Source organism: Protopterus annectens, chromosome 4.part0 (genome assembly GCF_019279795.1).
Source record: "Protopterus annectens isolate FY-2018-M chromosome 4.part0, PAN1.0, whole genome shotgun sequence".
NCBI lineage: Eukaryota > Metazoa > Chordata > Ceratodontiformes > Protopteridae > Protopterus > Protopterus annectens.
This window is the reverse complement of record NC_056733.1, coordinates 379,994,621-380,021,900: the sequence shown is the minus strand read 5'-3', so window position 1 is coordinate 380,021,900 and position 27,280 is coordinate 379,994,621.

Here is a 27,280-nt window from a genome sequence, read left to right as displayed (position 1 = left end):
AGTGTCAGTGTCCATAAAATCAGGTATCATCAAAGACACACGCACTCTCTCACACAAACACACAGTTTCCATGTCTGGGATTAGAGCTCCTATCTAAATAATATGTTACACTATAACATTACACAGTTATTGCAAGAGCCACGGAGCTTACAGGGCTGGCATTAGTCCAAAGGGTTATGTCAAGGTGACTGACATCAGCAGGCATGCTAAGGTAGGGCAGTGGGAGGTGTAGTGAGTGTGAATGGCCTCAAAATCATTCATCTCCACACACACACACACACACACACACACACACACACACACACACACACACACACACACACACACACACACACACAGTTTCACAGTTGCCATGTCTGGGATTAGAACTCCTACCTAACTAGTGTTCTACACAACAGTATTGCACACACATTGCAAGTGCTACGCAGCTTATAGGGTTGAGACTTGGCCAGAGGGTTATTTCAAGGTGAGTGTCATCAGCAGGAGCGTTAACATGGGCAATGGGAAGTGCAGTGTGTGTGGGAATGGGCCATAAACCATTCCTCTGGAAACACACACACATACACACACACACACACACACACACACACACACACACACACACACACACACACACACACACACACACACACACACGCAGTCACACACAACTTTACATTTGACAGGACTGGGTATACAAATGCTAGATGAATACTGATTTGTACTATTGTGTTACACAGTTATCACAAGCACCACAGACACTATAGGGCTGAGGGCTACCAAAAGGAATGTCTAAAGTGATTGACATCAGCACATCATGTGATATTGGCCAATTGGATGTGTGGTGGGTGGGACAGGCCTCATAATGGAAATCTCTCTGTCACTGTCTGTCTCTCTCTTCCCCACATCTCTGTGTGTATATGTTTGACCTATTATAGTGTGTTGGCCTTAGATATGTATGAGTATTCCTATTCAATGTGTGTGCAAAGCATGAATGGTGTACACTGTGGTGTGTGTGCACAGACATCTGTGACTGACAGATGTGTGTTGTCAGACATGGGCTTCATTTCTCTAAGTGTATGAGTATGCCCAGTATGACCTTCTGTACTGAGTGTGTGAATCCATTCCAGGAAGGTTGTACTCCAGTCCAAGGTTTGGTGTTCTACACCTACAGCTAGCAACCTGTTTCTGCAGGATATCTGTAGATAGGTTGACAATATGGAGTCACAATGGGTGACAGATACTGGGATACTGTAACTATTGCTGTCTGTGTTGCTTGTGTTACATGGTTGGTGTTATGAGAGATATCCAGACATATGTACTGTTTTACACTTTGATGTATTATGTCATCAACTACTGACAGATATACTTATTTGCTCACAGTTATTTCCTGGAAAATACAAGATGAATGAAGCTGTGTCCAGTATTGTGGTCTACAGCCTACATATTTTTGCACACTCATGCCGTTCTGGAGGGGTACAGCAGACACTTGCTGATGGGTCTATGTAAATGGCCCAGCACACTGGTACTATGGTAGCTGAGGATCCCCTTCTTCTACATATATCAACGTAGCAGAATGGCCATGTCCTTCTGTGGGCATACCTCTCAGCTGTACAGATTCCCCAGAGGCAAGGCTCATATATCTGGTCACTTCCCCTTCACAATGTGGTTTACAAGCAGGTTTGTAGCCACTCATTACTGGGTTTGCAGGCAGGGGTAGTATGGGCACACATCAGAGTTTCAAATTTCATACACTCCATGGCATCCTTGCTTTTACACCCCCCACTCTGTTATTCTATCCTCTTCCTAACATTATGCAAGCAATATTGGAGAAGTATCCCTATAGTTGTCCCTTCATCCCAGCAGTATTTAGGAGTTGGTCCACAATTCATGTAGTAGGACATAGTGGGCATGCTACTGGGATTTGTTAACATGGCCTTGCATTTGTGTTCTGTAGACTGTGTTATTTTGTTAGTTGGGACCCCGTGAGATAACATACATTGGCACTACGGGTGAGGCACAGGCCTTTGACAGAGGACAGTAGGCCATTTGGTAGTGATGCAGGCCATTGTAGAAAACCAGTGCATTCTGTTACTCCTACATTCCCAGGTTGTGAGCCACTGGGTTCCACTGGGGTGACAGGGTAAGTGTGTGAGGTGCTAATGGCAATAGTTCCTGTCCATATTAATCCATTGGGCTGGATCCTGGAAGGGTGCAGCTTACAGCTAGGCACACACCTGCATGGGACACCTCTTCAGCATGCTGCATTCTGTGGGTATTCCCATACAGAAGTGGGGTCATACTGTACTCATTCTCAACAGCAAGGATATGACCTGTGATAAATCTGTGGCTGATGGTGGAGTGAGCTGAGTGCATGTGTGATATGAAAGCTTCTTGCAGCTGACTCACAGATATACACATGATATTCCCCTTATGCTCCCTTGTGCGAGGACATAGGCAGTCTCTCATTACTTCATAACTGTGCCTTTTGTGGTCTGCCAGTGACTGGCCAGATTACAGCAGTATTCCATACTACACAGAAAACTAATGTGCTGCTCACCTGTATGTGCAATTCCAACATTGTGTGTGGCTGACAGTTACATTTTATGTATTCTGTCTAGGGTACTTCCACCTGTGTACTGTGTGTATGTATGGGCCCACATTCATGGCATGTCCATCTTTCAGATGGTGACAGATATTGACATCTGGACAGCGAGTATGGATGACTGCTGACATGGGTATTGCTGAAAAGCATTGTGATTGGCCTGCAGTTGTTGGAACATGGCCCTGTTATCCACAGTACTGTCCATGGGCCACCAAGACACAATCCTCCATGCCTACATGCTGACCACTTACAGACAATATTGAACACACAACAACCTAACACACAGGACCCCTGCATATTGTGCACATGCAACAATCTATCCTGTAGATTTGGCCAGCTCAGGTAATCTGTGCTGCACTGTTATTACATCTCACACTTACTTGTTATTGCATTTCTACATAGGATTATGGGGGGGGCACACCTGATGACTTTAAACATTTGCTATGACTGTACTGGTATTTCAGGTACTCTGTTGGCCTCCATTTCATTTTGCATTCTGACCTATCATGCAGACTGGAGGCATATCAGTAGAGTACAGATCTTGGGTTTTATTGGCCTACATTTCAGTTTCAGACTTCTTACCCTTCAGAACTAATATACAACTGCCAGACCTGTTGTAGTCTGTCTGTGTAGGTCTGGAGGTGGGCACACATTTGGGCCACCAGATGTACTGCAGTGAGATTTGTCACCTTGTCTAGTACTGCCTAGTGTGTTGACACCAGTATTTGTTATGGATTTCATGCTGCCCATATAGGTGTCCACTATCTGCTGCCATCCCATTCAGCCACCCAATTCCTTTACATGCTCACATCCATACCATAGACACAACTATCAGAACATACTACTCCATTCAGCAATTGATAGGAAAAGTGACTTACCTGGTGGCTGTGCCAGTATTGAGGATGGTGCTCGAGGGGCTGACAATGTCGGATGCACATAGTGCGCTCCCTATACATGGTAAAGTACAGGTAGTGTCATGTTTGCCATCACTTTTACTGTATGTGCGAGTCAGAGAGAGGTGTGATTCCCTGGATCCCTACCGTGTCAGTGTATGTGCTATGTGTTGCCTCTTTGCCAAGGCCTTGGCATACTGGACATGCCTCTTTCTGCCTAAATGGGCAGGCTCAGGTTGTTCCTCCTCCGAGTCACTCTGTGCCTGTGATGGCCTTGGCAATGGTCGGGGGCTGTGTGGCCTTGCCCCGTGCTGTTCCTGCAGCAGCTGTTTCTGCAGGATCATATTCTGTAGCATGGCACATACTATGAACATTTGTGTACATGTAGCTGGAGATTACTGCAAGGCTCCACCGGATATGTCCAGGCAGCGGAACCGTGACTTGAACATTCCAAACACACACTCTATTATGATTCTGATTTGTGCATGTTCCTCATTATGGAGTTCTTGTTCAGGTGTGTGTGAATTTCTGATGGGTGTCATCAGCCACAGCTCCTGTGCATAACCAGCACTCCCCATTAGGTGGCCATATGGGATGTCCCCACTGGCAAATGACTGGTACAGCTGTGTCATATGCCAGATGTGGGAATCGTGATAGCTTCCAGGGCTGCCAGCACACACATTCAGGATAATGACCTGGGCATTGCACATGACCTGGCAGTTGATGGAGGGGATGGGTGTGCAGTCTATAGCACCCACTACCTCAGGGTATTCTGCTATTTGGTAGAAGAAATGCATATTGCTGGTCAATGCCTCACGGGTGTTGAAGAAATATATGTGCTCACTGGCATGTGCTGACATGGCATCCAGGAACTGGTATAGTACCCTGGATGCTGATGCCTGTGAGATCCCCATGATATCCCCAGTTGCCCTTTGGAAGGTACTTGTGGCTAGTATTCTTAAGCGTACACATACCTTGGTATCCACTGGGATGGGTTCACCTCTATTAGTTCTGTGTGTGAGGCATGGCTGCCACAGCTCAACAATTTGCGGTAGAATGTCCCTGTCCACCCTATAGCACTCCACTATCTCCAGCTCATGTAGCCCCTGGTAGGTTACCCTGGGTCTGTACACTCTTCTCCTCACTGTAGGTTGGTCGTCAGCATTCACATCCTCACCACCCTCACCCTCTTGCACATATTGATGTATAAGAGCAACAGCAGTCTCTGACATTTTGTTAGTTTTGTCAGGTACAATTTCCCCATCTGTGTACACCAGTGGTGTAGAGTTTGTGGGAAAAACAGACTGGAAGGTGTTTGCTTAGTTTATAGTAGTGTGCTAGGCTGTTCCATGTGTAATTGGCTGATTCTGATACATTTCACCTGCCAGCTATACTAGTTCTCCTTCCTACTGCTGTTTTCCCTTCCCATTGCCTTCCCGTTTAAGCCCTGAGGTGTGGCGTGCATACCCAGTGCTCAGATGTGAACAGAGCTGCCATTTTCTGTTTTTTTTTTTGTTTTTTTTTTGTTTAAAACCCAGTGTGCGGTGCGCACACCCATTTACACAATGTAAACACTGTTAGGCAGCCTCAGACACACCCCCTTCCTTAGCTGTGCTTAGCTAAGGGCACACACGGGCCACAGAGCTCCGATAAGCTTACAGCATGCATGACACTTCCCCTTATGAGGTCATCTACCTCTTATACAATGGTGTTGCTACACCTACACAGTTAGGTGCAAGCTAACACTGAGAGGAAATCTGTGATTCAGTATCAGTCCCCTCATTTGCATAAAACAGAATGCTAATTCCTAATTACCACACACACTGAGCCTTCCCCCTTAGCAACCACTATTCCCTGGTATTGTTGTCTTATGCATGCTATTGACTATTATGGCAAAATGCTGATTTGGTTTTAAAAGCTTATTTCCAACTTTTTTTCTTATTTTCAGGCTGATCCCATTTGTGCACAGCGGCCCTACACCTAAATAGCCAAAATCGTCCAAAAAAAATAAAAGTTATTTTTTATAATTTCACAACTATTTCTCATGCCAATAGCCATATATTTGGCCACTGGCATGCCTACTACATTGAATACATGCTTTCTTTAGAGATGTCATGCCTCTGTTTTGTAATTTGCAGAAATGCATTCAGTTAGTAACCAAATACATTTCTGCAGGTTACACTATTCATGCACAGATGCCTGCCTGCTTCCTGGATCACTAATACACCTAATTTGCATGATTTTCACCAGAAAAAGAGGTAATTAGCAGATAGCAGTGGTGTCCATGCAGGAATAGTGTAGAAGCGCTCATGCACATCCAGGGAGCTCGTTCCTGGATCGCTCGTCGGTCATATTGCGTGCAGCAGCTCTTGCACTATTCCTGCACTCCGTGAAGAACTTGCTGAATCCGGAGGATTAATTGTTACTTCTACTTAACTCCCTAGAAACCGGCATAATACTTATAAATATTATCTAATATACCTGTCCAGTGCTCTCTCTAATTTCTTCCTCACATTTCTTTACTTTTCTTATCCCCTTGGGGTGCCAGAACATAACTATATGTTCTTAAATTATCAAACTTCTTCTTTTTTCTCCTACTTATCTGACCTGTCTAGCCTTTAGCTATAAGACTCCTTACCCATATACCTAGATACAGTAACTGCACCTTCACTGCATCACAGCACTCATCTTCTTCCTCTCCACCTAACCCCAAAAATGTGAACTGCCAACATTTTGGGGCTCACTTTTCATACACGTCCGATTCCTGTATTCAACTAATCCTTAACTGTTCAGCTGCCTGGCACTCTCACAACACATGCAGATTTCTTGTCTCTTATCTACACCTTCAAAATCTCCCCTCCTCCACCTTCCAGCATCTTTGCAACTAAATGGAATTCTGAATCACCTATGCAGCTGTCTCATATACTGATCCAGTATACTATGAACAGCTCTTAATTTACTGTATTGTGCCTTCTCAACACCACCTTCCATTCCAATTTAGATATAAAAACAACCTCCACCATTCCCCATCTCATTCTTAATTTCTCCATCCCCTGCTATTATTCACTGTCAACTAATCCTGCATATATCTTTTCATCTCTTTATGTTCTAGTTGACAATCCCTTAAAGTCTCTAAAATTGAGAAATATGAGTATGAAATGCCTGGAGAGGTTATTGGAGGCACAGGACAGCACCTGCTGAGTTCTTTCAATTACCAGGGCTGTAGACAGTTTTTTATAAAAAATTACCATTGCTTGCTGGATTAATCTAATTGGGTTGTTCTCTTTTATCTCCTCTGGCAGGCCAATAATACAGGGATTATACCTCCATGATGTATTTTTAAGATAATTGATTTTTACTTCAAGCTTATACCTTAGGGAAGTAGAGGTCTTTTTTTCTGTCTTTTTGTCCTTGCTGACTAGTGATCATCTGCCCATTCCCAAACAATGGCTCATTCATTCCTCAATCATTATGATAGGTCATCATTCATGCAGCCATCAGAGTTGCTTTGGCTTTTTATATACTGGCCTTAACCCCCTGCAGACAGTCAACCCAGAGATGGAACCAGTCATGCAGTCAGGTGACATCAGATGCCATCCCCTCAGTTTCTCAACAAACATTCCCTCAAAGCAGCCCCCTCCCCTTCCCATCTCCATCAAAGAAACCACACCAACTGTGCATGTCCCTGAGTGTATGCAACCCCCCCAGGAAAGGTGGGTGACCCTCACTCCTTCACTTCTGCTCCTCGTCCTCCTCTCTACATGGCTCCTTTGTTGCAGTGGCTGCAGTCTGAGCTCTGGTTGCTGTGGTTGCAGTAAGAGCTCCTTCCTTCTGTGCCATGGACTCAAGTCTAGAAGTCTTCAGTTTGTGATTAATGGATGGGTAACTGGAACTCTTGGCATTGTAAAGTCTGGTTGTGCTATTCAATATCATACTAATTTATTCCATTTGTTTTTATGTCTGCTGTGTTATGTTATTTTAGGTTTTTCATTTTTTGCAAGATTTCCTGCATCATTAGTACAAGAGAGTTCATTGATGTTTACATGGCTTACATTTCTACTTTGTTTTTAATGCAGCTGGCTCCACACTTAGACTTGGAATTGCTCATCTTATCCACTCCATCTTGCACCATGTGCTCCAAGTTTATTTTATGCAAATGTCTTTTAAAATACTGTTTTCATTGAAATTGCTGCCAGGGAGCAATGCAGTTACTCTTTCAGGTAAAAAAAGCTGCACCATTTCTGCATAATATGTGTTCTACTGAAAATTAAGACTAAACCCTACCAGACCACAAATGGAGGTTCAGATGAAAGTGTCATTGCATGCTCTATAGTGCACCCCTCCAATATCTCATTGCAAGTCCCAAAGTTCACCCCTCCAGTATGATTATAGATTCAAAGATTTTTCACGGCTATTGAGTCTTATGATATTTACAAATTGCCAGTACTCTGCCTTAGTCTACACATCCTTTTCGGTAGGGGGGATATACCAGTCAATCCAAGAGTAAATGTGTTGATGCCTCATACTTTCATAATAGGATATTTTAAACTGCATTACTGGTTTATGTGCAAAACATGTATGTGGTTTCTTAGTTAATAATGTTTTCCCAGCTATAGAGCATGTTGAGAATGCCATGTTCACCATCCCAACACAAACTCATACCTCTGTGCTTTTTGATCAAAACCTTAGAATGAAGGATAATTTAGTTAGATGTGATATCTCCTGGGTGTGCTATGAATTTAGAGTTAATTTTATTAATTAAGAAAGGGAAGCAAGTTTTATTCACTATGAAATAGAGACCCTTTCAAGAAAGAGAGACTTCGTTAAACTGTATATTTCTAATGTTTAAAAAAAGCATTATGAAAGTGCACTGGAAATGTTTTGCTTGTGTGGGAGACTTTTTCCTGGCTTTCTCTATGAAGCCCTTATAAAAGTTGGAATGATGATCTGCTAAAGCAGACTACCTCTGTCACAAATTAATGATCACACAGTAGGTAGGATAAGGACTGCACAAAGTATCACAGATGGAAAACATGGGGAAATGGAATTCACTGACCATGTAATTCACAGTGCCTCTCTGCTCATTCAGGGTATGGAAAATTATAGTGTGCATTTCAAACCGGCATGATAAATGTTCATACTGAATGGAAACAAGTATTGTTTACATTGGAGATATCAGAAAAAATAAGGATAGAAAGCAGCTGTCAGGATGTTTCTATGAGGTCAGTGAAGAACTACCAGAGGTGCCAAATATGTGGGCCATCATCAGCCTCTATCAGGCCACACAAACAGCACAAAGTAAAGCCTAAACTTATACTAGAAGAACACCAATATAAGACTGTAAATGCCTTTGTGATATAATGGTGCTATGTTAATAAAAGGTCGTTGGAATATAAAGAGCATGCCATTTCTTTGGAGCTGAATATCTAAAAAAATAAAACTCCATCACTATGCACTGACCATCATGGAGATAAAAAACAGTAAATTCATGTACTGCTTAAAAGAGACATCAGTCAGCAGTAATTAAAGCCCCATTGCCCTTCACCAATGTTGCTCTGTCACAACAAGGGCAGACATACTTCACCCTGCCCATTCCAAATGGTCACTGCACCATGTTATTTTTGGAGAATCAGGGTGATGTGCTTGAAGAAGCTCACCTTCCCAGCATGTAGATCACTCATCAGGGAGGATGTGACCCGAAAATAGTAATATTCATTCTAAAGCACACAACATGAAGGAAGAGCCAATAATTTCCACACTGCTGAGAAAGGTATCCTACTTCAAGGACCATAAAAGCAGTAACTGTTGAATGACAAACAGAGCCTTCCTTATAAAGTCCTATATATGCCAAAAGGTATAAGGACAACAGAAGATGGGAGGCCCTATGTGTATATTGATGGTTTGCAAGAACCAGTTGTCATACAGCACCATACACAACCTTGATGAGTTTTATGTTATGCTTCAGTCATACTACATCTAGATGATTTTCATATGAGCTGCCATGAACTAGGCCATTTCAGCAGTAAAATTGTTGTGGATGTCTCTTCCATTTATGCCAAATGTTGAAGAAGTTGTTGCAATTTAGTCTGATGCTAAAATATGCCATGGAACTCCAGAATCAGATGGTATCAAGGAACTAAGAGCTCATGACTTACTCCATCTGTCAGAAATTCTGGCAACATATGTCATCTGTCTGTAAATATATTTCCAGTGTAAGCACCATGGTTCAGTGGTATTCCAATTTCTATATCCTATGCAGGCTGAGAAAGTAAGGCACATGCATTTCTACAAAGAAATGCCTATCATTCTTTTCCCCGTGGGATGTATAGCCTACTCATAATGTGACAATAATAGAGTTATTAAGGACACAGGGTAAAATTAAAGCATAGCGTCTCATGACACTGCTGCACAGAACAAGTGCTAGACTTTCTGAGCTTACAGCCATCATCAGTAAGTATCAGGGCCATACTGATACTATACAGAAGGTGATACTGGGAGTAAACTGCCTTTACCATGCAACAAGTGGTAGCATATAAAACATGGCATTCTGAAGGGTTGCATGGGACTCTGGCAGGTGTCATGGCACTCTGACAGGTGTCATGGCACTCTAAAGGGTGGCATGGCACTGACAGGTGTTACGGCACTCTTAAGGGTGACATGGAGCTTAGAGATCATTGATCAGCTTTGGACTACCAATGTGCATTGGCACATAATCATAATGTGTAAGTACTTTCTGTGGTCTGTGAGCATTGTGGATGTAGGTTATCATCCTTGAGCAAGTACAGGTGGAGATATTATAGACAGAGGTGGTATCACTGACAGTTGCTCAACAGTGCAGATTATACACCTCATGTTTGCTGCAGTGACTGGGAACTTAGATGGTGCTTCAGCATGTCACAGTGACAACTGTTAGTGCATTATTGGTAAAAAAATCACACATAGTCTCTCCACATAGTAGTCTTTCACAATGAAGTTTGGGTTGTTTTTTCCAGTCAAGCACTGTCATGCTGACCATGTACTGCTTGTGTTGTTTGGCTACTCTATTTCTGATTTTTATCAATCACATGCATTGCTTGTTCTTTCTTGTACTTTGAAAAAAACAGGTTTGATAAGCTGCCTTGCTATAATTCTGTATTTTCTTACCATCACCCAGCTGTGTGTGTATGTCCATCTCCTCTGATTCATTCCATTCTACATTCTCTATATTTTGCACATTTGGTCATGCTACACTCTGTTGTTCTTCAAGCTTTAGTAGCATATCTATTTTGTTGGCTATTAAAAGTAAAATCATTCACAAAATCTTTGTAGGCGTGTTGTGACTTAGTCTTACATGTGGCAGAGTTAAAATTAGACAAATCCTTTTTTATATGAAACTCATTTTTTTTCTGAAAGTATCCAGTAAAGTATTGACTATCAGTGGTTCATAGGTGTTGCATGTAACCTAGTTTTACGTGAAATCACACACTGACTTGTACCAATATAAACCAGCGCATACTGTCAGTGCCTTTAGACACAAAGATCATAAACCCAGAATACTAGTGCTGTAAGGTGATTCTACTGTGGGAATGTAACTTTGTTTTTCTGCACACTGCTATTGTTAATGAGTAGCAAAGAGACTAGCCTAAAATTATTATGGACCAGATTTCTAAACATTTGCTCTCACTGTAAGTGACTTACTCTGACTCACTCCTATGTAAGCCTTATTTATAAAGCAGACTTACACCTGGGTGCAAATTTCAAAAAACTTTATCTTGCTGTAAGTGACTTACTCCACAATCTGGTCCCCATGTAAACCTGCTTTATAGTTAGATATGGCAGTACAGTAAGTCTCTTACACAGAGAGCAAGTCTTTGGAAGTCAGGTCATATGCCCTACTATTAGAGAAAAACAGACTGCTCTTAAGATGTAAGTAGCAAACTATATTGCTTTCCTTAGTTGTGATCATTGCTAAAGCCACATCACCTCTAATGTTTCAAACACCTAAAGGGGCTAAGGGCACAGTCTTAAATTATCATGCCAATAAAAAAGAAGCAAAGCCATGATTTTTAAGTAAATTATTTTTTATTAATTTATCTACACACCTGATCATGCTATTCTGTATTCTGACACTATGTTTTCTGTTCATCGGGGCAGTGTTTGACTTCATTAACATGAACCCATCTCACAGAAGTAGCATAATCCATGCAGTGTTCCTAAACTACATCATGTTATACAGACATAGAAAGCATGGAGTTCAGAATGTTGTAGTTCAGAGACATGTATAATGTGGCAGTCATTATAGGATGTGAGTGAAAGCTAATGGTTAACAGTTACATATATGTATTACATTTATTATACCAATACTTTTTATGTTTTAAAAATAATGTTTTGCCATGGGAATTACTTTCTTAGACATTTATGTTAAATACTATGCTGATGTCACTTTGAACACCTCTGTTTTTAGGAGACGAGTTAAGCAGAACACGTTCCTACATTGTACAAGTATGCATCCAAGGTACACATTTAGTAATAATGCGTGGTCAAATGCTAAGGAAAACCAACTTAACTACTAACCACAAATTTGTAACAATGAGCCATAGTTATTAACAGAAGATCTTATTGTATGGTGTAACAATGAAGTACAGAGCTACTTGGATGTAATAGTAAATAAATGCGATATAGATGGCAGCCCTAATTTTTTATTCACTGACACTCATTCTAGGATTTCTTGCATGCAGATTTCATCTTCTCAGTAGCTTTGTTTTCCTGTTACATACAACAGGAATTTGCTTGTGATACACCTGACCAATGCCTCTCACTTAAAAAAGCAAGTGCTCTAACTCCCACTAGCCCGAGCTCCCATTTTTACATAGCTCTTCCAACACCTGATCCTATACACCACATAGCAATTCCAGAACTTAAACCTTAAACCTAAAACTCCCAACCAGTTTCCAATCTAACTCTTCAGTCCCTTACCCAAAATCTCTATCACTCTCCCTAACCATAAAGTTCCCGATCACTAAAACTGCAACACTCCTCCCTAACCCTAAATTCTCTCATCACTCCCTAATCCCCAAACTCACTTCCTGCTCCCTAAACCTATAATTCCACCCCTTCCATAAACCTAAATTCTACGATCATTCCCTATGCCTAAAACTCCTTTCCTGCCCCCTAGCCTTAAAATGTCAACAGTCCATAAACATAAATTCCCTGATTTTCCCTAAACATAAAACTCATTTCCTGCTGCCTAACGCTAAAATTTCCCTCCTGTTCCCTAAAATTAACCCCCCTTCTGCTACCTCCCCACAACTTCTTGTCGAAACTCATATTCAAATTCGAACACAAGCAGCAGCCTAGCTTAGCTACAAGGTGCTTAAGCCTCTGGCTTCAACGCAGTAGTTTTTTGAGTTCTTGGGACTTGAGTGCCTACAGTAAACCTGAGTTTTTGGCATTAGAAGTAGAATTTGCATATCATTATGGCAGTTCCAGAAATGCAAACAGTCACAGTTTTACATTAAGAAAGGAAAACATCTAAAGCAGTATCCGTGTTACATAAAGGAAGCTTTATTGCCCAATAAACACAACAGTGAAAGAGCTAGAACATTTTCTCTCCATAAACATTCCTGTTGTCATTACCTACATATCTGTCTTTGTCTAGCCTATAGTTAATAACACATTTGACTTTAAGCTGTTTGCTAACTGTTATTCTTGTCAACATTATTTATTTGACCACTTGTAAAAAATGTATGACATTTTATGTTGAGAAAAACAATATAAAGTTAAAAGATAGGCCTGGCACACTGTATTTAAGCGTACTTTGTTTTCTTTTAAACATGTTAGTGACAAAAGATAAGCATTACATATTTCATGTTCTAATTATAGCATACAGCACTTTTGCATAGTTCTGACATATAATGATGCCATTGGTGTTATCATGCAGTGGTATGATGTCACTAACTATTAAAGGGCAGAATTAATGTCTTACAGCTGTAATGCACTCTTTTAGTAAAATGCAGGCACCATTCTACAGATAAGGAATATATAACATGCTTAAATATAGTCCTTTAGTACCATTTTAATCCTGGTAATGCAAAACCAAGTAATGGGCAGCACGGTGGCTCATTGGTTAGGTTTGTCGCGTTACAGCAAGAGGTTTTCCAATTCAGTTTTTAGCTGTAGTGCATTCTGTGCAATGTCTGCATGTCCTCACTGTGTTTGTATGGATTTTCTCTGGTGCTCCAGCTTCCTCCTATAGTCTAAAGGCATGCAGTAGATGGATTGGATACTCTAAATTGGTCGTAGGTGTGAGTGCATGTGTGTATGTGTGGTATTGAAGAACAGCTGTGGCAGGTCTAGCCACCCGATGGTCTGAACATTGGCTGTAGATGATGTGGCACCCTAACTTAGTGTGCAAATATGGGCAAAAGGGGGTTAGATGGATAGATGGAATTGCAACCAATGAGGAATTGTGTATTTGAATAAGGGATTTCCTGCTTTCTGATGATATAATACAGCAATGCTGTACTGTTCAAGCATGTAGTAATGGCAGAGATGGTATAACATATAACAGGTTTATGTTTAATTAAACTGCAGTGTTTAAGTACCTGGATGCCACATATTGAAAGAGTATCCATACTATTGTTATCATACATTGGCGTCATGCTAACTGAAACAAAGGAAAGGTTTTGAACATTTATTGACAAACCCAGAGCATCACTTGGGCATACTGTTACTGAAAGTAGGAAAGATGTTTCATAATCTTTTAACTTTAAGTATCATGACCTCTAGATGCTTGAAGGTCTGAATGTATATCCCTCACTTTTTGACATTTCCTAAGTTGTTAGAGTGGAATATCTCTTATTTGGTATAAAATAGTTATCAGAGAGTCTCATACTCAGATATATCAAACAGTGTGAAACATCTACTGCCTGGACTCATTGAATCAGTGCAAAGTAAGGTCTATTTGTCTGTGAATAACACCAGGCTGAAGGGTAGGGGAAGAAAAACAAACAGAAACAGAAAAACAGAATCAGACAGGCAGACAAACAGACAGCTACATGCATATATTTACAAACACATACCAGGCTCTGTACAAGGTCCTGATTTCTTTAAACACCTACTGAATAATGTCAAGACAAGAAAACACATACCTGCCAACCTCTTAAGAGAATGAAATCTGGACAAATCCATAACAAAGTGGCACAAATAAGGACAATTTTGAAATATTGCTTGTACAAACTTAGAAAGTTGATAGAATAACAGGTTTTGCACTAGGATGAATTTTCTGAAGGGTATGAAGTCTAAAACTCAAATGTCTGTCATTATTTTCAAACTTCAATCTTTAATGATTTGCCACTAATTTGTCAGAAAGCCAAAATTTTATGAAAAAAATGGACCCAAAATATATGGCAAAAATCAGGACATTCTGCGAAAATCTGTACAGCTGAGAGGTATGAAAAAATATAGTGCCATCTATCCTTTGCAGTATTCTCCTGCTTAAATAGGAAGATTGGCTTCTGAATTACAACAGTTTCATCTATTGCTTTGGTATGGGGTAGAGGTACTTACCTTTGAACAATAGGAACAGAGGTGAATTTCATAGCTATTGGCTTATGTGGCAACTTTGGGGGAGAGAGTGTGAGACAGTGGCAATTGCAAATAAGGTGTGAGAGGACCCTTACATGGCTACATATTTTTGTAATGTTTGGAGACCTAGGACAGCTGTGTTTGAAGGGCAGGGTAATTCTAATCACAACACGTGTAAAGGGAGCACATCTGCCATTCTCATTCACCTCTGTGGATATGGCAGAAACCTTCTAGATAACAGAACTGAACTGCCATCTAACTAGTTATGCAGGGAAATAATGGAAGGTGGTGATCATGATCAATAAACATGTTATTCTAATTCTAAGGAAATCTGTCACCAGCAGAACATCAGTATCACAAGACAGATAGTGTAATTCAAGGAAAACTAACATAGAAGGGTATCAGTCCAAGTGGATGGTCTCTGCAGTCCAAAGAAAGCTAACATCAAAAGGGCACCTAATACTAAATAATAATCAGTGCAATCCATAGGTTCATAGATCTATAAGTATATATTAGGCTATCTACCACCAGAGTCTTTATAAGCCTAGCCATGCAACCCAACCCAGTTGTGTCCCTATGTATCATGGGTGTTTATTTGGAGGGGTACATTAGTTAGGAAGTTTCTAGAAGTTATGTGGGGGACATGTTACTTTGGGTCTACTTCACTTTGTCGAACTGCCTAATCATAGAATATCTCTTCGTCGACCCCTTTTTGTTGAAACTACATTTCAGTGAACAGACTTTTCAAAGAAAATTATCCCCGGGATACCCAATGGTAGGCCATCAGCTGGAATCTGCACTTTTCCCCATTGTAGTGTGATCTCAGAGTTGGTATGTTTAGTTAGGGAGATGTGGGTAGGTTTTAAATTTTACAATTTTTTCATGTTGCTAGATTGGCCTACCATTGCTTATCCCGGTAGATGTTTCACTGAAAAGTCCATTCACTGAAGTATAGCTTCTACAAAAAGGGGCCGATGAAGAGGTATTCGATGAGTAGGTGGTTTGATTAAATATAGACCCATTAGTTTGGGCATTGTTATCTACCTCTGTCTATCAGAGACATGGGGGCCAGACCCAAGGTGAATTTCCGATTTTCCATCCATTGGTCAAGGTTACACATAAATAAGGTTAGGGATGGATTCTGCTTCACTTGGATAGAGATCTTGTTCCAGAGCATGAGGATCCTCTGAGACACATATCTGGCTCACCAACATGTCCTGTTTATGTCACCAGCAAAACTGTGCAAAAGGTCCATCAGAACTGGGTCCAAGGACACTCTGTATGCCAGGCATAGATCCTCTTTTAATAACCTGTGGGAGACAGAGTATAGAGATAGGGCTTTAAGGCTATCCATATAAGACAATTTATTTATATCCTGAATTATTTGGGTAAAGAAGCATTGTGGGTGTTTCAACTGTTACATGATGATCAGGTACAAAGTGACTCAAGTGGTTGTAATAGGTCATGTTTCAAGCTATTTAGGCTGCATCCCGAGATATTGTCTGGGCCCATTAAGGCTGAGTTTTTGACTTATCGAGCACCACAAGTACTCGCTCCCTGTTAATAGTTGTGGGGTTATGCTAGTAGATGTTTCATGTAGGGTGGTGAGATGGGGTGAGTTGAGGGATGAAGTCTGAGGTGAGTTTGTCAACCAGAAAATTTGCTATGTCACTCTGCTCACTGAAAGTGACCCATTGACCATCAGTTCAGCACACTAATATGTACTGCCTTTGAGGTTTTTTATATAGCTGTAGAAGGCCATTTGGTTGTCTTTAGCCTGTGAGGCAATCTTGACCTTGTAATTGGCCTTGTTGGACTTTAATTAGTCCCCTTAGTTTCCTGTTAATCTTTATTAGAAAGCTCCTATCATTACAGGAGTTGCCTTTACTGATTTTAGCCATGACTTATTTCCTTTTTTTTCATATACCCTATTAAGGTTATGATTCCACCAATGCATTTTTTGCAGTGAAACTTCTTATGGGATGGTGTGAGAGCTTGGAGTGTAATGAAAAAGTGAAACAGAAGTATGTAAGTCAAACACCACCCTTAAGGGCGGTGTTTGACTTCTGGACTTCTATTTCAGCTTTTCAAACACACACACACAATGAAGAGTTAGAGCAAGCAACACACAGACACTCACACACACACACACACACACACACACACACACACACACACACACACACACACACACACACACACACACACACGCACACACACAGTGAGAGTGAACATTGAGAGCAAGTGATCCCTGGCAGCACACACACACACACACACACACACACACACACACACACACACACACACACACACACACACACACTGAGAGTGAACATTGAGAGCAAGTGATCCCTGGCAGCACACACACACACATACACACACACACACACACACACACACACACACACACACACACACACACACACACACACACACTGACAGTGAAGAGTGAGAATGAGTCAGCAATCCCACACATATACACACACACACACACACACACACACACACACACACACACACACACACACACACACACACACACACACACACACACACACAAAATCAATTTCAAGTAGTGCTTTTCTGTGTTTATGCCTGTTGTGCCTGGCAGTAAAGTGTCTAGATGGGAAAATGATGTGTAATATCAGAAGTAACTTTCCACTTTAATCTCAGTAGGGATGTGAACCGAAGCTAAGGAGAGGCCCTTCAAGGTCACTTTTGGTTGCCACATTATCTTCCGACATTATAGGGAAATGAAGGCATACCATAGCTTAAGAAATTAAATATTTATACTGTCTATTAGTAATGATTGAGAGACTAATAAGACAGCCCTTGGATGTGATGAAGACTCATTCTTCAGAATGGATGGTGTGAACCTACTGAATGAGTTGATCACTGTAAGCATTTACATGTACTGAGTTGCCCTGGTGTGATATCTTAAATTCTGGGTTACAAACAAAACAGGAGGTAAGGGTTCAGCAATACAGAATAATGAGACTGCAAAACAGCAAGCAGATTTTCAAGTGCTGCAATTCTTCATCGTTACAATAAGGGTAAAATCACTTTCATGTTCTGTCAGCCAGCAGCAGAAAAGATTTGCAGGAAACTGAGGAATTTCCTTTAACCTTCACTACCCTCAGTATCTGACCTTCTCATCAGTACCCTATAATCCTGTTTGTTCTCCACAGGGACAAGTGCTAGCACATTGATTCTCCAGCTTGAGCAACAACTCTCTAGCTCATTTGTTCACTGACGTGGTGTGAGCTAAACCACACCAGCAGCTACTACCTGAATCCCTAATGCTCTTCATGGAATCAGTGGTATAGTGAGACATACTGTCTCCATCCTCAACAGAATGGGAAAGCAGGCATCAGACACTGACTCCCACACTCCCCCACCTGAGCAACTAATCAAATGAGGGTCATCTAGGATGTTGTCAGGTCTTTATCCTTCTATATTATGGAATTAGTCTTAGAAAACTGAACATTTTACTGTTTGTGGGGGGAAAAAAAGAACGTGCATGGTCACCACATGTGGTAGAAGTGAAACTTCTGTAGGGAACTGAGAAGAAACTTTATTGTGCCATTTGCTTTCCTCCTCACTTCCTTACAGAAGTTTCAATTCTGCCACACGTGGCAACCATGCAACATATTTTTTTTTCGAGTTTGTTTTGGGCTTATTTCTAGTAGGTACAGCAGTCTCTCTACAGCCATTTACATGATTGTACAGGGTCATTCTGAACAAATTTGCATAGGCTGCTGTGAACTAAGAAGGGGAATTGAATTTTGGCAAACCATCACTTAGTAGGATGTAGTTTGCTCTGGAATAGTTCCTAACTGATACAGGGTTTACTGGGGTTACTGAGTTGATTTTTATTTCAAAGGAGACAGCTCTGTGGTCCAATTTCACCAGGCAGGATGTGACTGGGGGGTAAGCACTCTCCATAATGGTGAGTATCAGGTCCAATATGTTGGAACCTTTGGTGAGTACGTACATTATCTGGTCAAGGAGATTTCTGTTAATAAAGTCCAGGAATCAAGGTGCCTGTGAGTATAAGGCAGTGTATGTTTACCAGTCAATAAAGGGGTAGATAAAGTCTCCCGTGAATAAAGTATTTGGTTTAATGGTGAGTGTCTCCAGTAAGTCTAGGAATGAGCTATGGAATTCTAGGGACATAGAGGGTGACCTATAGCTTGCTAGGATATCACATGGGACTTTGTCTGTGGGGATTTCCACATGGATAAATTCCAAGGCTTAGTCTTGCTTAACCAAACTAGAGTTATGCTTCTTGTTAATATAGATTCAGATTCTTCTACATTTTGTCTCTATCTGTGCAGCTGATGGTCTAAATGTGTGCAAGGCACTGAAACCTTGCACTACTGGGAGTACTTTCTGTGTTTTTTAAACCATGTCTCAGTAATGGTACAAATGTCTATATTATCCAGAGTGAGGGGAAATTATAGGATGTGGCGTTTCTGGTTTAAGCTTCGAGTATTGAGCAGTAACACCTTTAGTTTTTTTTTTTTTTTTTGCTATGTCATTAGGTCTGTCAATTTGGCATTGCCTAAAAAAGACTCTAATGGGTTGAATAAAGTTTTAGCCAATATTTGGAAGCCTAGTTGAGACAGGTGCTAACAAAACATCCACAACTTCATTAAAGACACTGCCTGCTGTCAAATCTAGTCTTGTGTCATGTAACCTCAATTTATGTCTACTACTTGCAGGATAAGCTTCCAAATGTGCAGAAAGAGCTAAACATCCATTTTTTACAGATAATTTTGACTAAATAAATGCAAATTAAACTGCCTCAATAAAAAGGAGAGTTTTTTTTTTTGTACTTGCACAATGAATAAGCTTTTACTTTCAAGCACTAGAATCCCCTGCTTTACTGCAGCTCAGTGCTTGTGGTCCTATTTAGCAAGGATATTCTATTTAAATAGCCTAAAATGATAAGAGCTAACTAACTGTTTCGATAACTGTCATCTTGCCTCTAGTTTCTTACAGTACTTCTGAACTTTGAACTTTTGACAACTGGCATGGTCATCCACTAGTGAGTATTTCATATAATTAAATCAATAATACATATCTTTGATAATTTGACAGACTCTCTGGGACCCTAACATAAAAATACGTATGTCAAGTCACTCTAGAGACTATGACATTTTCTTTTACTGCCTATCTATAACCCCCTCCCCCCTCAGCTTTTATGTATGTGTCTCTTTTTACTTCCACCTTCTCCTTAGATGGGCTGTTCTGTGATAAAACATGCAGGTCCTTCAAATTCCCAAATGACCAGGCAAAAAAATCATTCTGAAGTATGGGAGTGCTTCTAAGAGGTCTGCTTATACTCTGAAGGCAGAACAAAGCAGGTGCACAATTTCAAATACAATCAGTAACAGATTTTAAGATGTTCTTTTAGCTCAGCTCACCTGCAGCTTGCAGGGTCTTGATGACCCTGTGAACCCCAGGGAACAAACCTCAGTTTTAAAGATGTTCCTTTGAAGCTCAGACCTTGCACACTTACTGTGAAGTGTGAATACCTGAGCCGTGCTTCTAGCTTCCTGTAGTTTGCCAGTGAACATTCCACAGAGTTAAACATGAGCATTCAGCCTACAACACCAGATTTAACTAAAAGCTGATCCCTAAAATGCTACTGACTTTCTGCTGATTGTGGTATTTATGCTGCATATACTATATATTTTTTCACTTCATTTAATAACTAGTAGCCAAGACAAGAACAAGACACAGTTCTTTCTCAGGTACAACCTACTTGCTGTCTGCCTGTGATTTTTCATCGCAAAAGTAAAGACTAGTAATCCTATTTTTTGAATTAACCATACAAGTTTTAGCTAAGAATGTTACATGGTTTGAATGCACACACCTAATAAATACAGAGATGTACAATGTCATAAGCTGCTTGTGTCCTGTCTGTTATATGAGAACTATTGCAGAAATATGAGAATCTTGTAGTAATGGCTGCATACTCTGAATAAGTATTCCTTATTTAGTCGTATGCTTGACACTTCTACTACAAATCATTCATCCCTGTTCACTGAAACTGTTTATTAACAAAAAAGAAAAACGGGGAGATAGGAAAAAAGTAAAGATGAAGCAGTTTTTGTCTTCGTGTCGTCAAGATTTTAGCAATGCATTTTAACTAGGAAAAATAACATAGACATGTACTTTTATTTTTGTAAAGGACATTTTAAGAAGCTTATTTGGTGAAAGGGATGGACTCTGGAGCTGGGCAGATTATATAGCTTTACCTTGGGAAAATAACAGGCTTACATCAGAGGTAGGTGCTAAGCTAAGGTTAATACAGTTTTCTTATTGAATGGGGCATTTCTTTTACTCTGGAAAAGAGAAAACAGAAAATTTAATGAAATGGTGTGTTTGACTATTTTTTTCTTTCTGGGATGTACGACAACCATCTCTTGAGTGACCTACCTACCTTGTTCAAGTATTTCATGTTTCCTTATGCATGACATCTAAGGGATTCTGTCTTTTATCACTCATTATTAAGCAACATCAAAGTGAAAAAAGGTTCTTGATGAATGTCTCAGTGTAAGATCCACAAACCATGCAAGCATGTATGCAGCTAGCTGTACCCCTGCTTTACACCTTATCATTTTGAGGTTTCCGTAACAACAGCATAGGACACTGTATCAGACAACACACTGAGCAATCTTTTGATACCCTATCAGATCCACTTGTCATAAGCTAAACCTGGAGTTCCACTTCCATCCCAAGTCACCGTCCTCAACCATAGCATCTACAAATGTCTCCAGCCTCTATACTTCATTGCGGTCATCTGCTAGCAGAAACAATAAATGTGAAATCTAATGCAAGAAAGGACAACACACATCAAATGTCTTTGCTTAAGACAAACAAAATTCCAAGAAATATCACTATAAAATAGCAAAGACAAGGTTCCAGTTTTCTCGAAGCCACAGCCGTTTATTCAACAAAATACACAAGCGCTTTCACTAATGCTTCTTCAGGTGTGCTTGTTTGTGAGTAAAAACACCTGTTTATATCGAAAAGTTTTTAATCATATGACCTAACCAATTAATCATTTAAAAAGACATAAGTAATTTATGCATTGTATAAAATACTCTATAAACAACATAATATAATTTAAAACATTTAAACATTTTAAACAAAGTCATCTACGTAATGGTCTATTCCTTAAAATAGGTCTAAGGGGGATGTGGTCATTTAGACCATGTCCTATATCAGCCCTCAATCTTGCTATCCAGTTTGCTTCTATTTCTTAAAAATGTCTTAGAGAAATCTAATTATATTTTAAAAGATACTGAGTATTTTGTCAGAGACCTGTATAATTTTTCTAAAGAGGTACATATGATGGAATCTGTTTTATTAGTCACACTTGATGTAGTTTCTCTCTTTACAGTTATCCCGAATCATGTGGGTATTAATAGTATTATGAGATTATTAGATGAAGATGTTAATTATACACAAGAAAAGAAAGAATTAATACAAATTTTGTTAAGGTTAGTACTTGAAAATAATATTTTGGGAATTTTGGGATGGGAACATCGTGCACCAATAGTTAGGCCAATGGAGTAATGTCAGTATGGGAAAAACAATTTATAGAAAATGGAACATATAAACAGAATGTATTATTTTTTAGAAGGTTTGTGGATGACCTTTTTCCTAGTATGGAAAGGGTCACTGGAGCAATTATTGGAATTTGTGATTTATATTAATACTTCCACACCTTTTCTTCGGTTTACATTAAATTGGTCCCAGACTGAGATTAATTTTTTAGACATTAGCATCATAAAAGAAAAAATGGAGAAATTAGTACCAGGGTGTATAGGAAAGAATGTCATGTGAATAAATTATTAAGTAAAGAGAGTATGCATCCCAAATTTGTATTTAAAAATGTAGCTCACAATCAGTTATACAGAGTATTGAGACTAAACGTGAAACAAGATGATTTTAATCAGCAAATAGATATGGTGAGTGCTGAATTAGTAGAGAGAGGCTATGACAAGGAGTCAGTATCAAAAGACGTGGTTAGTATAAGGGAATTAAGAAAAACTAGAGCAAAACCTTATTTTTCAGAACTTCAATCATATGCTCAGGGTCATAAACAAAATGAAAATACAGTTAGGATGTGCCTGAGTTTTTCTAGGGATGTAGGGAAATATACAGATGTCCTTAATAAACATTGGGATCTTCTGACCTCAGACAGGTATGTGGCTAAATTTTTAGATAGACATCTGCAATTTACTTTTAAAAATAAAAAAATCTCTAAAGAGAAGACTCTGTACACCTAAGGACCTATCAGTAAAGGTTGAACAGATAGGAACTAGACCATGTGAGAACTGTCAGTTCTGTGGAATGATTAATTTAGAAATAGAACTCAAACATTCAGATACTAAGGAAATATTTTATTTAAAAGTAAATGCAACTTGCAATACATGTCACATGGTTTATCTGGCACAATGCCAACTCTGTGATAAATTTTATGTGTGTAAAACCGATAAGCAGCTAAAAGATAGAATAAGGGAGCACATGTATCATATTAAGAAGAAAAGTTTATTCAATGCACTGGCTAAACATGTTGCTGAAACAAATGACAGAAATATTTTTAAATTTAGAGTTTTAGGTAAGTCTATGGAAAATAAGAGAGGGGGCGACATCAGAGCCAAAACTGAAGAAATAGAAGCAAACTGGATAGCAAGATTGAGGGCTGATGTAGGACATGGTCTAAATGACCACATCCCCCTTAGACCTATTTTAAGGAATAGACCATTACGTAGATGACTTTGTTTAAAAAGTTTAAATGTTTTAAATTATATTATGTTGTTTATAGAGTATTTTATACAATGCATAAATGACTTGTGTCTTTTTAAATGATTAATTGGTTAGGTCATATGATTAAAACCTTTTTGATATAAACAGGTGTTTTTACTCACAAACAAGCACACCTGAAGAAGCATTAGTGAAAGCACTTGTGTATTTTGTTGAATAAACAGCTGTGACTTTGAGAAAACTGGAGCCTTGTCTTTGCTATTTTATAGTAATAAATGTGAAATGTTTAAAATTTTAGCTAGATTAATAAGTTGGGAGAGCAAAATATACTATGCAGATTGGCTGTTTTTTTTAACTTTGTAACTAACCCGACTTAACTAAATAGAACTACAAGAACCTTATTTCAAACCCTAAAAACTCCCACCCAATCCCCAACCTTAACCATAGCAAGTCCCTGATCAATTCCTAAACATAAATGTCTAAGCCTAAAACTCCCTGATCACTCACTTAACACCCCCTCTTGCTCCCAATATCTAAAACTCCCCAGTCGCTCCCTAATCTTAAAACTCCTTTCCCACTCCCTAAACCTAAAACCCTTCCCATTCCTTAAACCTAAAACTCCCATATTGCTCCCTAACATTAAACCTCATTCCTGCTCCATAAATGTAAAACCCCTTCCCACTCACTAAACCTAAAGCTCCCCTTGTGATTGCTACCTAAAACCCCAGCCTGCACTCCCATCCCCTGGCAGCTGCGTTAACACTTACTAATAAAGGCACATCACTATGCCTAAATCATAGCAGTTGACAAGTGTGACTTTTCCATATTCCACAGCCAATGCAATCTTGACCAGCTGCGAATGTAGCATCATGATTCAGCTTATGTTTAAAATAACCTTGGCGATCATTGTGTTAGCTATTACCCCTATCAGGTTGTGTGATACCCCTTTGCTGCTATATCCATGCAGATATGTTGTCTAGCACTCTTTTTTTCTGATCTCTTCTCCAACACTGATTTCTGTCAGTCTCTGCTAAATATACTTCTTCCCCTAATTAATCAATCTGATATGATTATGATTCAAAAGTCAATGGAAGAATATTCAGAACATTTTTATTTATTTATTAATTATTTTGTTTCTTTTTGCTAACTGAGAAAGTCAGACTAGGTATGAAAGCCTTTTTCACTGGAGACTCAGGGAGAAAAGCTCCAAGAAACCTATTGAACAATGCATAAGCGGTAATATGTAAAAAAGAATACAGTAGATCTCCTTAGAGCTAACATTGCTTTGCTGATATTCTCTAGTAGCACTATAGACCTTAACAGCAATTCAGAAACAAGCAAGAATCACATGGATCAAAAGCTCATTAGTGAATCACTTGCATGTCTCTGAAAGAGGCACTTAAGGTGTTCCCCCTAACAACCCAAGCAACATTGTTACACAAATACCTACATACTATCTACACACACACACACACACACACACACACACACACACACACAAATATATATATATATATATATATATATATATATATATATATATATATATATATATATATATATATATATATATATATATATATATATATATATATATATATATATATATATATATATGGGTCTACTTCTTAACAGTGAAATTTCATAATGTTGAATTTCATAACATCAAGACCATAACATCGAAAATTCAAAACAAGTAAATAAGATCCCATCCACCTACAACACCACCTAACTAACAAATAAACTTTCTACTACGTTTCTGCAAGGGGAAAAGACCCCCTGCACCCCCATGTGGGGGTTCGACCCCACATACCCCCATAAATGAAATATACCAACTCCAAGTTCGCACTACAGTGGAAAAAAGTTAATTGCCTAACCTCATTGTGTGAAGGGGATTGGCTCCCCTGCAGAAACATAGTAGAAAATGTGTTTGTTAGTTAGGTGTTGTTATAGGTGGAATGTGCATTGTAGTTTTCAATGTTCCAAAGCACATTTTCAGTGTTCTGAGTTTTCAATATTTTGGGTTTTCAGTGTTTTGGGATCTAGCTCCCCTGCAGAAACATAATACAAAGTGTGTTTGTTAGTTAGGTGTTGTTATAGGTGGAGTGGATGCTATTTACATATGCATTGTAGTTTTCAGTGTTACGAAGCACACTTTCAATGTTCTGAGTTTTCAATGTTTTGGGATTTAGATGTTCTGGTCTCAGTGTTATGAAATTCAATGTTATGAAATGTCTATGTTATGAAGTAGACCCATATGTGTATATATGTGTATATATATATATATATATATATATATATATATATATATATATATGTATTTATTTATATGTGTGTGTGTGTGTGTGTGTGTGTGTGTGTAACTATATACATACATGCATACATGCACACAAACACTCATTCCATTACACACATACTGTCAGACACCCAAAAAGCCCATCCACACACACGACGTGGTATAGCCACAGTCCTGCTCTTACACACACACACACACACACACACACACACACACACACACACACAACATGCAATGTTTTGTGGCACTTACCTGCTGCTACCTTTTTACAGTAATGATTATACATTGTAAAATACCATGTGCAGTCCCCTGTACTCTGTTCTTCTGTACTATTTCATTCTTGGTGTAAGGCTCCAGGGCAGAGCACAAGACTAATTTATATTAGCTGTGTCCCTGGATTGACACATTTGCATGCAGTCTTATGCAGCAGGTTGCTGTAGCTCTACAGTGGCATTGGAATTGCTCCCATATTGCACACTGAGCAAACCTGCTAGAAACAGTATTGTGGAGTCAACTGTCAGTCTCTTTAAATACTCCCCTATATGTTTGTAGCACCAAAACCAGCAAAATATATATTTTTTTATGTTGCCATGGGAAATTGCATCCTCAGGCTTAATTACAACCTCATGGTTACCACACCTTGAGGTTGCAGCACAACACTAAATCAGCGTTTTATGATTTTTTTTGTTTTGGAGTTGCACGGTCTCTCACAATTTGGTACATGGAATTCCAGAAATGAAATTTCAAATGAATTTGGAAATAACTTTTTAACAGATGTTCTGTATGGGGTGATTTATCCCAAGCATCCAATGCAAAACTGCTCCTAGCATTCCCTAGACTATTATGCTTAATAATTAATTAATTAATCGATTGATTGATTGATTGATGGATTGATTAATTAATAATACCCTGAAGCACAGCAGCTTAGGAAAAACAATAAGTAATTCAAAACATTTGAAATCTGAGGCTCATAAGTCAGTATCCACATTAGCTTTTAACTACTTTTTACCAAAAAAATGTTGAGACCTTTACTATAACAATGTCTGATGCAATCTTGTCCTGGCATCTCTCCTGTTTTGGAAGGGACTTCTGTAACATGCTGCACTTTAGCGTCCCCTTTTCTTTCACTTGTTCTCCCAGAACTGATAAAAGAGGGGA